This window comes from Vicugna pacos, chromosome 16 (genome assembly GCF_048564905.1).
Source record: "Vicugna pacos chromosome 16, VicPac4, whole genome shotgun sequence".
In the NCBI taxonomy this organism is placed as follows: domain Eukaryota; kingdom Metazoa; phylum Chordata; class Mammalia; order Artiodactyla; family Camelidae; genus Vicugna; species Vicugna pacos.
The window spans coordinates 48,850,681-48,864,475 of record NC_133002.1 but is presented as its reverse complement, the minus strand read 5'-3'; positions in this window follow the sequence as shown (position 1 = coordinate 48,864,475).

The following is a 13,795-nucleotide window of genomic DNA, read 5'->3' as shown; positions in this document are numbered from 1 at the left end:
ATTTCTTCCAATATTTTTTCTGCCCATTCTCACTCTCCTTAACCTTCTGAAACTCCAATTACATATATTTTAGATATTGTCTAAAATAAATTATCCCACAGGCCACTGAGGCTCCAGGGTTTTTTTAAATTTTTTTTTTCAGTTAAATAGTCTAGTGATCTCTGTAAGTTTCCCAGTTCTTTCTTTTGCAGTCTCCAATATGCTGCTAAGCCTAGCCAGGACATTTTCCAGACATTGGGTCTTAAGTTCTAAAATTTCCCTTTGCTTCCCTTTCATGGGTTCAGTTTCTCTGCAGAGGTTTCCCATATCTTCAGTCATATGTCTGCGTTTTCCTGTAAATCCTTAAAGACGTTTACAACCACTATTTTAAAGTTCTAGTCTGCTAATCCTGATTCATCTCAGGAACTGTTTCTCTTTATTGCTTTTTGAACAATGGTTGGTCTCAATTTCCTGCTTATTCACATGTGTAGTAATTTTAGATTATATACTAAACATTGTAAATGATTCATTTCGGAGTTTATGTTGCCTTCCCTTGAAGAGTATTGAGTTTTGTTCTATTAGGCAATTAAATTACTGGCGGGTTATCTTGACAGGTTTTATTCTTTTTCAGGGCTGGTCATTTTTAAGTTTATCCTTAGTCCTAGGGTGTTTTTTTGTTTTGTTTTGTTTTTTGTTTTTTAGTGTAGAACATGGTCCTTACTCCTAAGGTGTGGACTTCCTGTATCACCCAAGTATGCAAGTTGCTTAATGAGATCTTTTCATTCTGACTGGGCTAAAACTGCAACATCTCTAGTGCAATCTCTAGTGTTCTGTTCAGCTCTTAGCTGCTCTCTGCTAAGCCTGATAAAGCCCCATCGAGTACACATGCAGCTCATCCCTTATCCAAAGACCACGGGGCTCACCCATGCAGACTTCTAGGGGCACCTCTCTGTTCAGTTCCTTCCTCTCTAAAAGCCTTTCCCACAAATTACAACTTCCTTAGCAGTACTGAATTGTAATCTATGCCCTTCAGCTCAGTGAGACCACCGTGTACTTCTTAGACTTCACCTTCTTGCACTACAATCCAGAAAGTTCCCCAGGCAGAAAGCTCGTAAAATATAGGGCTCGTCTCCTGTGTTTCCCTCCCTTCAAGGATTATAATTCTGCTTTGCCAAGTTCAGTGTCTAAAGCAGTTTCTCAAATATTTTATCTCAGTATATTGTTGTTTACTGTGGGAGAGCAAGTCCCATACCAGTCACTTTGTCACAGTCAGAAACAGAAGTTCTGTGATTACTGATTTATCCAACTCCACCCCTTGTACCATCACCTCTCTGTGGTGGACAGGAGATCCCTGAGTGCAGGGGCAGAAGCTTATTATCTTTATATTCCCCGGTAGGCCCTTGGTAAATAAAAGAATTTCTTCCTATTGTTACCTTCTTAGCAGCCCTTGATGGTTAATTTTAATAAATATAAATCAAGCAAAGATGTTGGGGGATCTGAGTATCTATTCTACGATTTGCCCAAGTAGCATACTCCCCAGCTGATAGGACCCAGGAGGGGTATCCAGTGCATGACAGACAGAAGAGCTTCCTGAAGATCCATTTAAGATGCAGGAGTCACATTATCTGGTGGGGAGGGTATAGCTCAAGTGGCAGAGTGTGGGCTTAGCATGCACAAGGTCCTGGGTTCAATCCCCAGTACCTCTTTTAAAAATTAGTAAGTAAAATAAATTACCTCCCCGCCAAAAAAGAGTAAAATAGAGTCACATTATCTGGCTCCTTGATTGACATTTGCCAGGCTGACACCAAAATAGGGATCCTTTCCCTGTGTTCTCATCAATAGTCTGTCCCTTTGGGGAAGCCCCACTCTTACCCAGTTCCTCACTGTCACCACTGTAAGTTGAAGGAATCACGTTCATGGCTATTTCCTGGACCTCTTGCCTTCAAGGTCATGCTTAGTTTCCCTTTGTACTATGAGTCAGAAGGCCCCTGGATTCAGCTCTGTCCCACCTCTTACTAGTTAGATGATCTTGAAGGAGTCTCCAAACTCTCTCTATGTTCATTTTCCTTATCTGTGAAAAAAAAAAATCTGTTCCCTGCCCTTTTCCCCACCCTCTAACCCACTCTGCTTCCTCCCAACACACACAGACATTTATGAAGTTCCAAAAACCAGGGATATGAAAGCTTTTGAAATCAGAAAAGCACAGAGGAATATGTTCTTATCATTGATATTACTTTGAAGAGATTGTAGATCTGTCAATGCAAATCTATCCCTCTAGTTAAAGAGACTAAGTGGAGAGAAAGTACATTGGCCCAGCATCTTCTCTTCCTACCCATTTGGCAGAGGCTCTTCTGCCCATCGAGAGGGAGATGGTCTAGCAGTTTCTTTGGCCTGAAGGAGATGGGCTTTTCAGAGTCCACACAGACTAAAGATGATATCGTTTGGAATGTCTGGGCTCTGGGGAGATACCTGAGAAAACATCCCTAGAGTTTTATCAAGGTTGTGGAGGAATGAGCTCAACCTTGGCATTCAACATTTATTCATAGGCATGTATTAGGCACCTGCTGTGTGCCAGGTGCTTCTTAACGTACTGAGGATGCGATGGCGAAGAACACCAGCCCTGCACTCCCAGAGCTTGAGGCCATTTGGGCCTAAGACATTCAGGTTCTACCTTGGAATACATCTTCACGTGAGCCAGACCTTTCTCTGCCGAGAAGAAAAGTAAGAGTCCAAGGTCTCTCCATCCCAGCTCAGCATACAAAGTACTGCCTGGCCAAGCCTGGATTCAAGCTCTGTGCCCACAGAAGGCATCACATAACTGCTCACACCCCACCTCAGATCAGTCCAGACACCTTCCCCATCCAACTCCCAAGTCAGGGTGATGCATCATTCTGAAAAACAGAGCTGCTGCTAGGCTTTAAGTCTCAAATTCCTGTTCTGGTTTCTCTCTAAATTCCTAGTCACCCTCCTTGGGGCCCTGCTTCAGTGACTCCAAACTTGTAGCTGGGCTTCAGACACATATTTTAGACTTCTCTGGTCCTCCTTATTCACCTTCCTGAGAGACACAGTAAGGTAAGAATTGCCTGCACAATAGTCAGGTGGCCAGGATTTGAATCCCAGTCCCACCATTCGTTAGCTCAATGACCCTGGGCAAGTTGCTTAATTGCACTAAGTCTCAGTTTCCCCATCTGTACGATGAGGTTCAATGGAAAGAATTAATGTAAGCCATTTAACACAGTGACCGGCATATAATAAGTATTCAACAAATGTGAGCTATTTTTTTTCTCCTTAGATCAACTCATCTATACTGGATTCCCAGTCTATCCCCAGATTCTGCCTGCAAGTCAAGATACCCACTACTCAGTGTTGCTGCCTATCACTCGAGCCCCCTGGGCTAGTTGAGGCTAGCTGAATTGAGGCAGTAGGATGTTATAGGCTATGGGCAGGGTCAAACTGACCATTCTCTGATCTAGCTTGTAGGTCCTGTCCCAACCCATGGCTGATCCTTGGCAATAATTAGTCCTGCTGGGACAAGTCCCAGATTGTCCCAAGCTCATGGACTCTTCTTCTTGCCAACACTTAAAGCATCTGGGCAGTTTTGAACCCAGGGACAGAGTTTCTTCACCCGAAGTCTTTGGAGGAGTTTCAAGGGATCTGAGACCCCCCCCATATGCAAAAGTTTGTGTGATGTATATTTTCTACAGAAACAGTGCTTCGTTTTCACTAGCTTCATAAATTGGTCTGTGATTCCACATGTTAAGAAGTATTGCTTCTGGGGACTCCTAGAGTCTAGAACCCCGTGAGGTTGGTAGGCCTTATTTTCTGGGCTACTGAGGACTCAGAGAGGCCCTCACTGTAGCCAGCATCAACAGTATCCACAGTTCCCTGTCACCACACCAGCTTCTCTGTAGAAACAGAGCCCAGCCAATGGGCCCCCCAAATCTGCCTGAATCCATTCCCCAATCCCTCAACTCAGTTCTACCCAACAAAGAGGGTTATCTGCACGGGTCTCCTCCAGCTGGAGAGTGGCCTCCCTTCCCCACAACCCCCACTTCCCCCCACAGTGACAAGTTACTCACCCAGGTCTTTTTCCCCAGAGTATGACTGTCTTCTGAGGAAGATAACTAGAATGTGAGAGTACCTTCTTAGTAAATAAATAGCCTTCTTTTTATATACCACCATTTTTACAAATACTGATCAATCCTCATAATGACTCATTTTTCAGAGGTAGAAACTGAGGCTTACTGGGGCGAAGGGACAATTAGTAGTAGCAGGAGTAGTATATTAGTTGCCATTTATTTTGTAATTTTTATGTGCAAAATACTATGCTAAGAATTTTTTAATACTTTATTTAATCAGCACAAGACAGTCATGGGAACCCTGACTTTACAAGTGAAAACCGGAGGCTCCAAGAAATGGGGCTATTAGCCCAAGAGCACCTAGGTAGTAAGTGGCAAAGCAGGGGTTGAGAAGCAGGTTCGTCTGACTCTACGACTCACTGTCTCCCAAATGTTTCAGGTGGGCGCTGCTGTGTTCCTGGGAGAAATTCTGATTGGAATGAACACTTTTCCATTTCCATTTCTGAGACAAAATTGGGAAGTCCATAAAGAAGTTATCCCTGGGGTCCCTGCAGCCCGGGCCAAGTCCAGGAATCCTGTGCACCTAGCCCAAGAAGGCACACAGAGCCTTTTCTCCAGGAAAAGCCTGTTCTTACCCTCCCACTCCCGACGGCTGCTCTATTTCCAGGTCCTGACCACTTCCTGTCTTAACTATTACAAGAAGTTGCCAGCCATGCCCGGCTGACTCCTACAATATGACAACTACACCGGAAAAAACTGGGCATTAGACCAAGGTCTGGGCCAAACAGAGGGCCCCTGGGATTCAGCTTTTCCCTGCAAAGATGACCAAGAGTGGGGTGACTGTGAGCTGGGAGCATGACCAGCAGTATGCCTCACTTCCCCAAGGCTCTGGCTGTTTCCACCCTGATAAGGCCTGCAATCCCCAGCCTGGACTTGGAAGCCATGAGGTCTGAAGAAGGATGGAAGGGGAGAGCCCCCACCTCCTTCATTCCCAATAGGACCCCTGGCAGGAGAGCACCTTGACCTCTCGGGCTCTCCCTCCTCCCTCCCTTCTCTCCACCCCTTTTGCTCATCCTCCTCCCCTCGGGAGCTCAGACACCTGTGACTTCCCCAAGGTCCGTGCTCCTCATCCCTGGGTAGTTACTCCCAACTGTCGTTCATCTGTCTTCCTGACCCCTGTCTTTGGTCCTTTCCTAGGAACTCAACACTCCAGCCATCCCCTATAGATGCCGAGAGGACTTTGCATGTGGTAAAACCTTCAGACTGGGGCCATCCTAATTAATGAATGCCCTGTTTTCTACAGCTTTCCTTTGCCCAAGTGACAAAATGAACCTCTCTTTCTTACTGCCTCAGAATGCTACTGGGCAATCCACTGAATAAGACTTAATCTTAGATGACAGAGTGGTGACAACTTCATGGCTAACATTTATCAAGGGCTTATTATGTGCCAATCACTATACTAAATGCTTCATAGATAGCTTGTAAAATCCTCCCAATACCCCTTAGTGAGATGGGTGTTGTTTTTACCCCCATTTTACAGATGAGGGCACTGAGGTGCAGAGGGGGGAGTCATTTGCCCAAGGCCACTGACCGATATCTGGAGTCCCCAATTCCAAACCCCGACATTCTGGTTTCAGAGCCCAAACCTTCAATAATCAAGGAGTCTGGTGACTAATAATGGGCATATCCAGGAGTCTAGTGACTAATAATGGGCACCTGGGACACATGGCAGGTGACCACGGGTGCCCTTTGAGGTAGAGGGTCTCTCAAAGTCTGTCAAAAACCGATTGTAGCACGGCAGAAGATGGAGGAGAAGCACATGAGAGAGTTGCCAAAGGTACGTGAAATTAGCTACATGGATTATAAGACATAAGTCTCCACCCTATTTAGCTGTGACAATTTTTAATCATATTTTTTAAATGGAGGTACTGGGGGTGGAACCCAGGACCTCATGCATGCTAAGCATGTGCTTTACCACTGAGCTATACCCACCTCCCTTTAATAGTATTTTTCATCAAGCTAGAAGACAAAAGCAAATAAAAAATATGAGTGATTCTATCACAAGACTACACCTAACAAGTCCAAATTCCCAGAAAGTAAGAAATGTAGCAACATGTTCACCTTAACCGCAAGTCATCTCACACAAGTGATGCACAGCCTCCCCTTGAATGTGCTCTTCCTGCTCCATCTTTGCCCCCAAAAAACCCTCAAGATTCATCTCAATCAGATGCCCCAGATGCCACACAGAAAGGACCAGAGGACCGAGGTCACCAGGAAATATACCCTCATTTCACCCTCCCAGCTGGAGCCCAAAGCAGCATTCCCCATTTCCTATGAGGTCAATTTTTAGACTCTTATTCCCTGGGAAGGATCTCCCAGTCACCTTTTGTCTCTAGTCGCTGCCTTATTTCAAATCACCTCAGTTTTCCTGCCTTGATTTTCTTACATACTGGCTTGATTTTTTTTTTTCCCTTTTGACCTGCTAGCAGGTTTGTACCAAGGGACCTGGGCACTTGGCTTTCTACTTCCTTGTGCATGCCTACCATCAGGACATCTGGTGGCTTGGAATGATACACGACAGCCAAGTAAAGGCAAGTTTTGAGGAGAGGGGAGAAAAAGAAATCAGACTCCTTAGAGCAGAAAGTGACTTCCAGAGCACCCTTGACCTCAAAGGGAAACTGAAGCCCGGAATGAAAAAGTGGGTCAACAAGGTGATAGACTACAGGGCGTGAGGCCAAGGGGCTGAGAAAAGAAAGGGCGCCATAGCTGGTGCTTAAGAACCCAGGACGAGTGTCTGATTCCTGAAGTTTCTGCCCACTCATGAGGGCCCTTGTGGGAGTTACTTAACCTCCATCAGCCTCAGTTTCCTCATCTGTAGAATGGGAGCTAATTGCACCTGCCCCTTGAAGAGTCTCTGGGAAGAGTATCTGCAGGCGGAGCACGTGAAAGAAACAATTATGCAGTACAGGGATTGCTGTTATGATGAGCATTATTTCTCTCTCCATCTGTTTCCCAGGTGTTTCTATTATTTGGGAGTTTCCCAAAGAATAGTAGTTCTTTTATTTTCCTTCCTTTGCTAGAGCTGTGCCCTCTGCCTAGAATACCCTTGTCCCCTGCAGAGTTAATACTTGAGTCCATACAGTATTACAGATGCTGTTTTAAGTGCTTTACATGCAGTAGCTAATTTGATCCTTGTAATAACCAAGTGAGGTCAGTACTACTATTATCCCCATTTTATAGAATAGGAAATTGAGGCTTAGAGAGGTTGAAAAACTTGCCCAGGGTTACACAGCTTGGGAGTCCAGACCCGTCCTGACCCTGAGACTATACTCTAAACCACTGCTCTATTCTGTGGGTATCAAAAATCACCTCCATCTTCTACGGTTTCACTGCCAGCTCCTCCTCCTCCAAAGAGCCTTGTATGATCTAACTGGAAATAACCCTGCTTTTCCCTTTAAAATTCCCCCAGTTCTTTGTTAGTACCTATCTTAGGGCCTCTGCCTTCGCTTGATATTTTGGTGTTTGTACGCCATACATGTTTCAGCTTCCCTCTCAGTCTTGAGTGCAAGGACCAGGTCCTATTTGAATTTTTTAAACCCCAAATGCCTGGCAAAATGCCAGCTGCCATTATAAGAAACCCTACACTGGCAAATATCACAAAGACTAAATTCTAAATCAAAACAAAAAATGGCAGTACCAGCAATAAAATGTATTAAGTAAATGATCGTGAAACTGACTACACAGTTCTCACCACATTCCAACTGGTAACCAAGCTCTTAAACGCTAGGTCTTTGACCTCTGGCTTCTCCTTAACATGAAGGGCACACACAGAAGGGCTGCCTTGAAAGTTGCCGTGTGGGTGGGACAGAGTGGGAGAAGCAGTAGGGCCAAGGTGGTCCTTCTTTGAATTTCTGCTCTGCTAGATGTGCTGTTCCAAGTCCTCAAATGCCCGGACCAAAGTCTCACACTCCACAAAGAGAAACCAAGACACAGGCACCCTGAGCAACCTGCCTTACACCGCCCACGGCCCTTGGTGAGCAATGGACACATCGGTCCCTAATAACTGACATCGTATGAGATTTATGTAAATGCAAAATGATGAAGATGTTTTTAGAAAGTGAGCATGGGTATGACCAAACGTTTGTGAGATGGGAATAATCTCCTTTGGACAATGGACTCTGATCTGAGAAAAGAAAACTGGTAGGAGAGCGGCTGAGTGAGTGCTGACCACCAAGAAGATCCGCAGCCGCAGGGCGCCCACCCATCTGAGGGAGGAAGTCCAGTGGAGGAATCGGAACCTGATAAAGGAGAGAGGAGCAGAAGTGACCACGGGGACACCATGAGCTTGTGGGCCTCCGGCTCCGGCTGGGGGACGTCCACCCACGCACATTCAGCAGTGTCTGGAGCAAGACTCCCCGGGCCTTGGGAGGAACACTTATTCAGCTAAAAGCAGGGCCATGGAGGAAGGAAAAGTAAAAGATGAAACTGCCTCTTGAAACCTTAGTGTGACCCAAGGAAAGGCTGGGAGGGAAGGGAAGTGAAGGGGGTCCTGGGAGAAGGAGATGAGCTCTCTTAGAGCTTGTGGTAGCCCGGAGGAAGGCTGGCCACACCAGATGCAACGTCCAAACATTAAGAGGAAAGATAAACAGAATCCCACAGAGGCTTTTGAACTACAGTTCTTAACCTTTTTTGAGTCTCTGACCCCTTTGCAAATATGATAAAAAGTACAAATTCTCTTCTTGGAAAAAGAGCATAAATGTGCTCAGAAGGGTCTTTTATGGTTAAGAATCTCTGTTCCTTAACATAGTGTTGTAAGTCAATTATACTTGAGTTAAATGCATATATATAGACAGGGGGAGGATATCCATCAAAATGCTAATAGTGGTTTCTTCGGCGGGGTGGGATTATGGGTGATTATTATTTCTTACTTTATGCTTTCATGTATTTCTGGTTGTCTGCAATGAGCAGGTATTGCTTGTAAAGTTAGAAAGAAAAGAATGTCACTTAAAGTGAAAAATATATCACATTAACAGCTCAAAAAAAAAATCTCTCTTCCTATCACCAGAGGGATGGATGGTCCTCAAAAGTGAACTGCAAACAACTAAATAAGGAAATATGTGGGGAAGGGGCTCTGAGGAGGCTGGTGGAGCTGAGGAAAGAGAATTCTCTAGATTTCTTATCCACAATAGATGGAAGGAGGGGCAGCCAAGGGACTGTGCACATAAAGTTGTGACATGGGGCTGTGAGAACACGGCCAAGAAGGTGTAAGTCCCAAGTGAGGTGAAATCTTTTTAATGTTAAAACTGACAAAAATCTGCTGCAGTTAGGTTCAGAGCAAGACGTACAGAAAGGGCACAGTCCTCGGTGCTGGAAGTGTGACATTAGCAGAACCCTCCAACCTCTATACAACCCTCCAACCTATACAACCTCTGTCTTTTCTGTCAAAAAGATTAATTTCGAGACTCTAAAGTGTGAAAGTATGTTGCTAAGCAGGAACTGAGCCCTGAGATAGAATAAGATAGACAGCAACTGGCCACAGTAAATGGGTTCAAGAATCTCGGTCTGGAACACGCACCTGCTGGGAGGTGCTTAGCTGAGGAAAGTGGAAATGCCAACTTGTACCATGAGGAATGGTCTTCCATCTGTTCTGAGTCACTTTGGAAGACAAATCCAGGACCAGTGGATGGAAATTTCAGGGATATAAATGTCAGATTCCTACCAGGAAGAGTATCAATTAGAGCTTTTGCAAATGGAGTGGGCTATCTTGGGAGGTAGTGAGTCTCCTGTCATAGTGGGTATTCGAGTGGACATTGGACAATTATTTTATAGGGATTTTATGGAAGAGATTGAACTAGAGGTCTCTTCCATCCCTGAAAGCCTATGATTCTGTGGCTCTACAAGATTAGGGGAGAAAAAGAATGAGTACTTCCCCAGTTTATATTTAGATTTTTTAACTTCGTTTCTCTACCTCTGAATTGGTACGTTTCACTCTGGAGTGTGATCCCTGCTCCCCCTTCCACCCTCTGTCTTTCTTCCCTTCTCCTTGCCTCTTGTCTCATTTTCCAGTTCTTTTTCTCACTGTTATTTTTCTTTACTCCTTTTTATACAAATCCTAAAAGGCAGGGACTGTGGTTATAGTTGGCAAAGAAGAAGACACCCTGTGCCTCCTGTCAGGAATCCCTCTTCTGGGTTCTTGTCTATTTGTATCCCATCCAAGTGTGCCACACTTCTTCCATGAAGTCCTCCCTGGCTGTTCTCTGAGTTCCAAGTGCTATGATCCCATATTTCACCCTCAGTCCTTAAACATATACTACCTGGTGTTTTCTTCTGTTATTTTTGTCTTTTTAAAAATTAACTTATTTATTTTGGGGGGGTAATTAGGTTTACGTATTTATTTTTAGAAGAGGTACTGGGGATTGAACTGAAGACCTTGTATATGCTAAGCATGCACTTTACCACCTGAGCTATACCTTCCCCCTCTTCTAGTTTGTCTTAGTTTAACGTTTTCACCTGTGGATCATACCTGCTTCAGTAGAGTGTAAACTGAGAGTGAAAGACCATGAGTAACTTTGCTTTTTACGTCCCAAATCATCTACAACTATGCACTCCACAGTTACTTTGAATGGTGGTGGTATAATCTTAAGTGGTATACGTTCTACCACTTAAGATTCTAAACACATATAGACAATAAGGGTGAAAATAAAACAACTGGACTAGAGCCGAATGTAGCAAGAAGCTAGTTGAATTCTAAAAGACCTGTATGAGAGAGCTGGAAAGAACATTACACATGACCTAACTGACTTCCTCATTTTGCAACCTCTGGAACGGAAGCTGAGTGTATGTGACCTAGGAGCAGAACTGGACTAGACACCAGGTTTCCATGTGTCCAGAACAGTGTCCTCTCTTTGACCCCTCACTGCAAAAACTTTGTGGGGGTGCTGAAGCAAGCTCACTGATCGTTGTGAGTCTTTGAAAGTGAATAAAACCTCCATTTTTCTGAAGGCATAGAGATGGACTAAATGACTTCTGAAGGTTCCTTCCAGCCCAGGCCAGGAATCAGTTTTCCTCTAGCTCTTAACTCCTGGGCGTCCTGTTGGAAGCACGCTGCTGCAATTGTGCTATCTAGTGGTATAAGCCAGATATTGCACCAGAAATCTCCAACACACATTCCACCTTAAAAACCCTAGTAACCAAAGAGAGCTTTTAGAAGATGATAAACACCTGCTGGCGTTATGCGAACTGCTGCTCTCAGGTGATTGCACCATGCTGAAGCCTCCAGGGTCTCCTCTAGTGCTGATACCGTCAGTTACAACTTGGCAGTTGTGTTAAGGAGGCTAAATTGAGGCTGTTGCTAATTCACACGGAGACCTCGGGCAGAGGGGAAAACTGCGGAAAGGGAGAGCCTGGCTTGGGTCTTGGAGAGTGGGAATAATCTGAATGGCAGACAGAGGAGTGCATTTGGAGGGAGGAACAAGATGGATTAAGAAGTCGTGGGGGCAAAGAGGGAAGAGGAGAAGGAGGCAGAGTGGCAGCCTAGGGGAAAGAGGTCACGGTCTGCTATGGGACTGAATTGTGTCCCCCAAAATTCCGATGTTAATCCCTAGCCCCCAATCTCCAGCTGGTGGCACCTGGAGGTGGGGCCTTTGGTAATCATGTTTTGGTGAAGTCATGAGGGTGGAGCCCTCATAATGGGATGAGTTTACCCCTCCATCTGTCTGTGTCTCTCACCCTCTTTCTCCCCTCCTCTCTCTCTGAGGATACAGCAGGAAGGTAGCCAACTGCAAGCCAGAAACAGTCCTCACCAGAGCCCAGTCATGCCGGAGCTCAGGCTTCCAGCCTCCAGAACTGTGGGAAATAAATGCCTGTCATTTAAGCCACCAGTCTGCGATGTTCTGCAACTCAAGCAGACTGAGTCCTGGTTTGAAATACTGGAAGTCAGTCCAGTGGAAGAAAATTTTGGAAAGAGGTCATCTTTTACCCATATCTCTCCCCTTATGGGGCAAGTGCTGAGCCTTACTGACAGCCGGGCAGGAAGAGGCTGGGGGAGGGAAGAGGCGACTAAGAGGACAGGAGAACAAGCCCACCACAGTTAGGCGCCTGGTAAGTCGTGCTGGTTCCAAGGAGGTTCACCAAGTAGGCGATGCTTCCAGAACTATTTCCTCAGCAGACATGGTGGCTAAGCTGGAGCTGCCCTCATGGACCATGAGCAGAGGTCACACACTGCAAGGTCACAAAATAAAAGATCACCTGGGTCCTGGGGACTTTGTGGAGAGCAGCTGCCAACCTCTGGAATTGGGTGGGAGGGAAAGACACACTTTCATGTCTTTTAAGCCACAGTTTTTTGGTCTCCAAAACCAACAGCCAAATAAATATAATCATAACTGATACTGCACTCAGTAAATGTTGATTCTCATCTGTCACACGATGATGACAACTAATTAATGCCTGTCTTCCCACTCGATTGTAAGCTCTAGGAAAGCAGGGGCCACTTCTGTCTGGTTCTGTGTATCCTCAAGGCCCAAGCCAGCGCCATACACACAGCAGGTGCTCAATAAGTGTTTGTGACTGAATCAGTAACCCCACTTATGCACTTTCCCTCCTTGAGTCAGTACCAACCTTGGGGCAGTTTTTCCTTTAAGGTCTCACTTAAAGCCCATCTCCTAAGGAAAATCGTCCCTGTCACGCCTCACTGCCTTCTGCCTCCTCTTCCTGCAGGTCCCTTGGAACTCACGCCACATGTTACATGGATGAGGGTGTCCTGCTGCGGTTGTGTTATTTGGTGACCATTCCCTAGTTCGTTGCTCGATGCTCATGTCCTTGCTTAACTGGACGGTAAGCTATTTTGGCAGGGAAAACTCTTTCAGTTTTTAATCTTTGGGAGCCTTAACCCCAATTCCTCTTAAATGTATACAGTGGACAATAAATACTTTGTGGAGAAAGAAAGGGAAGGAGGCAGGGGGAGAGGAAAACCTGACAAAGCCTCAGCACCGAGGAGGAATGCTGGCATTTCAAGTTGGGGAGGGCGACTTTTAAAAAGGAGAAAGAAGTAAGGTCAAAAAAAGAGCAGTCGGAATGGTAGGGAGCAAACAAGAGGGACGACTCCCAAGAGCCTAATCTGGAAAAGATTTCAAAGGCAGGTTGGTGTGTGTTGAAAAGTGGGAAAATATGGGATTCTGGGGACCTGGTCTTGATGTCCATTAGCTGTGACCTTGGGTAAGTCGCTTCACCTCTAAGGATATGTGTCCTTATTTTTACAATTAGGTCTGACTCAGCCAGTGGTCTTCTGCGTGTGCTCCCTGGAGCCCAGTTAGAGGCTCTCAGAAGCTGCAATCCAGCCCTCAACTCCTCGAGCAGAGAAGCTCTGCTTCCTTCGTGCATTGGCTTCTGCATAGAATTTAGTTTAGTAAAACGCTGTGGAGATAAAGTTTGAAAACCACTGGAGTCAATGACCACCCCCACACACCACTCACAACCACATAAAAGTCTTGGGTTTTCTGATTCAACAGTTTGCTCCCAAAGTTGGAACCCCTCCTTTAAAAAGACAGGATTCATGTGGGCCTTGGTCTCATCTTCCCAGCCAGACTTTAAATCCTGAGAAGGCTGCATTTGGGCTCGTGGTTCTCGGCTTCCCATGACAAGCTTCCCGTTTGGGCTCATGGAATCTCAGCTTTGGCTGGATTTACAGAAGTTGTTCCACAAAGTTCTGGGCTGGATGCCCTGACAGGACAGCAGAGAGG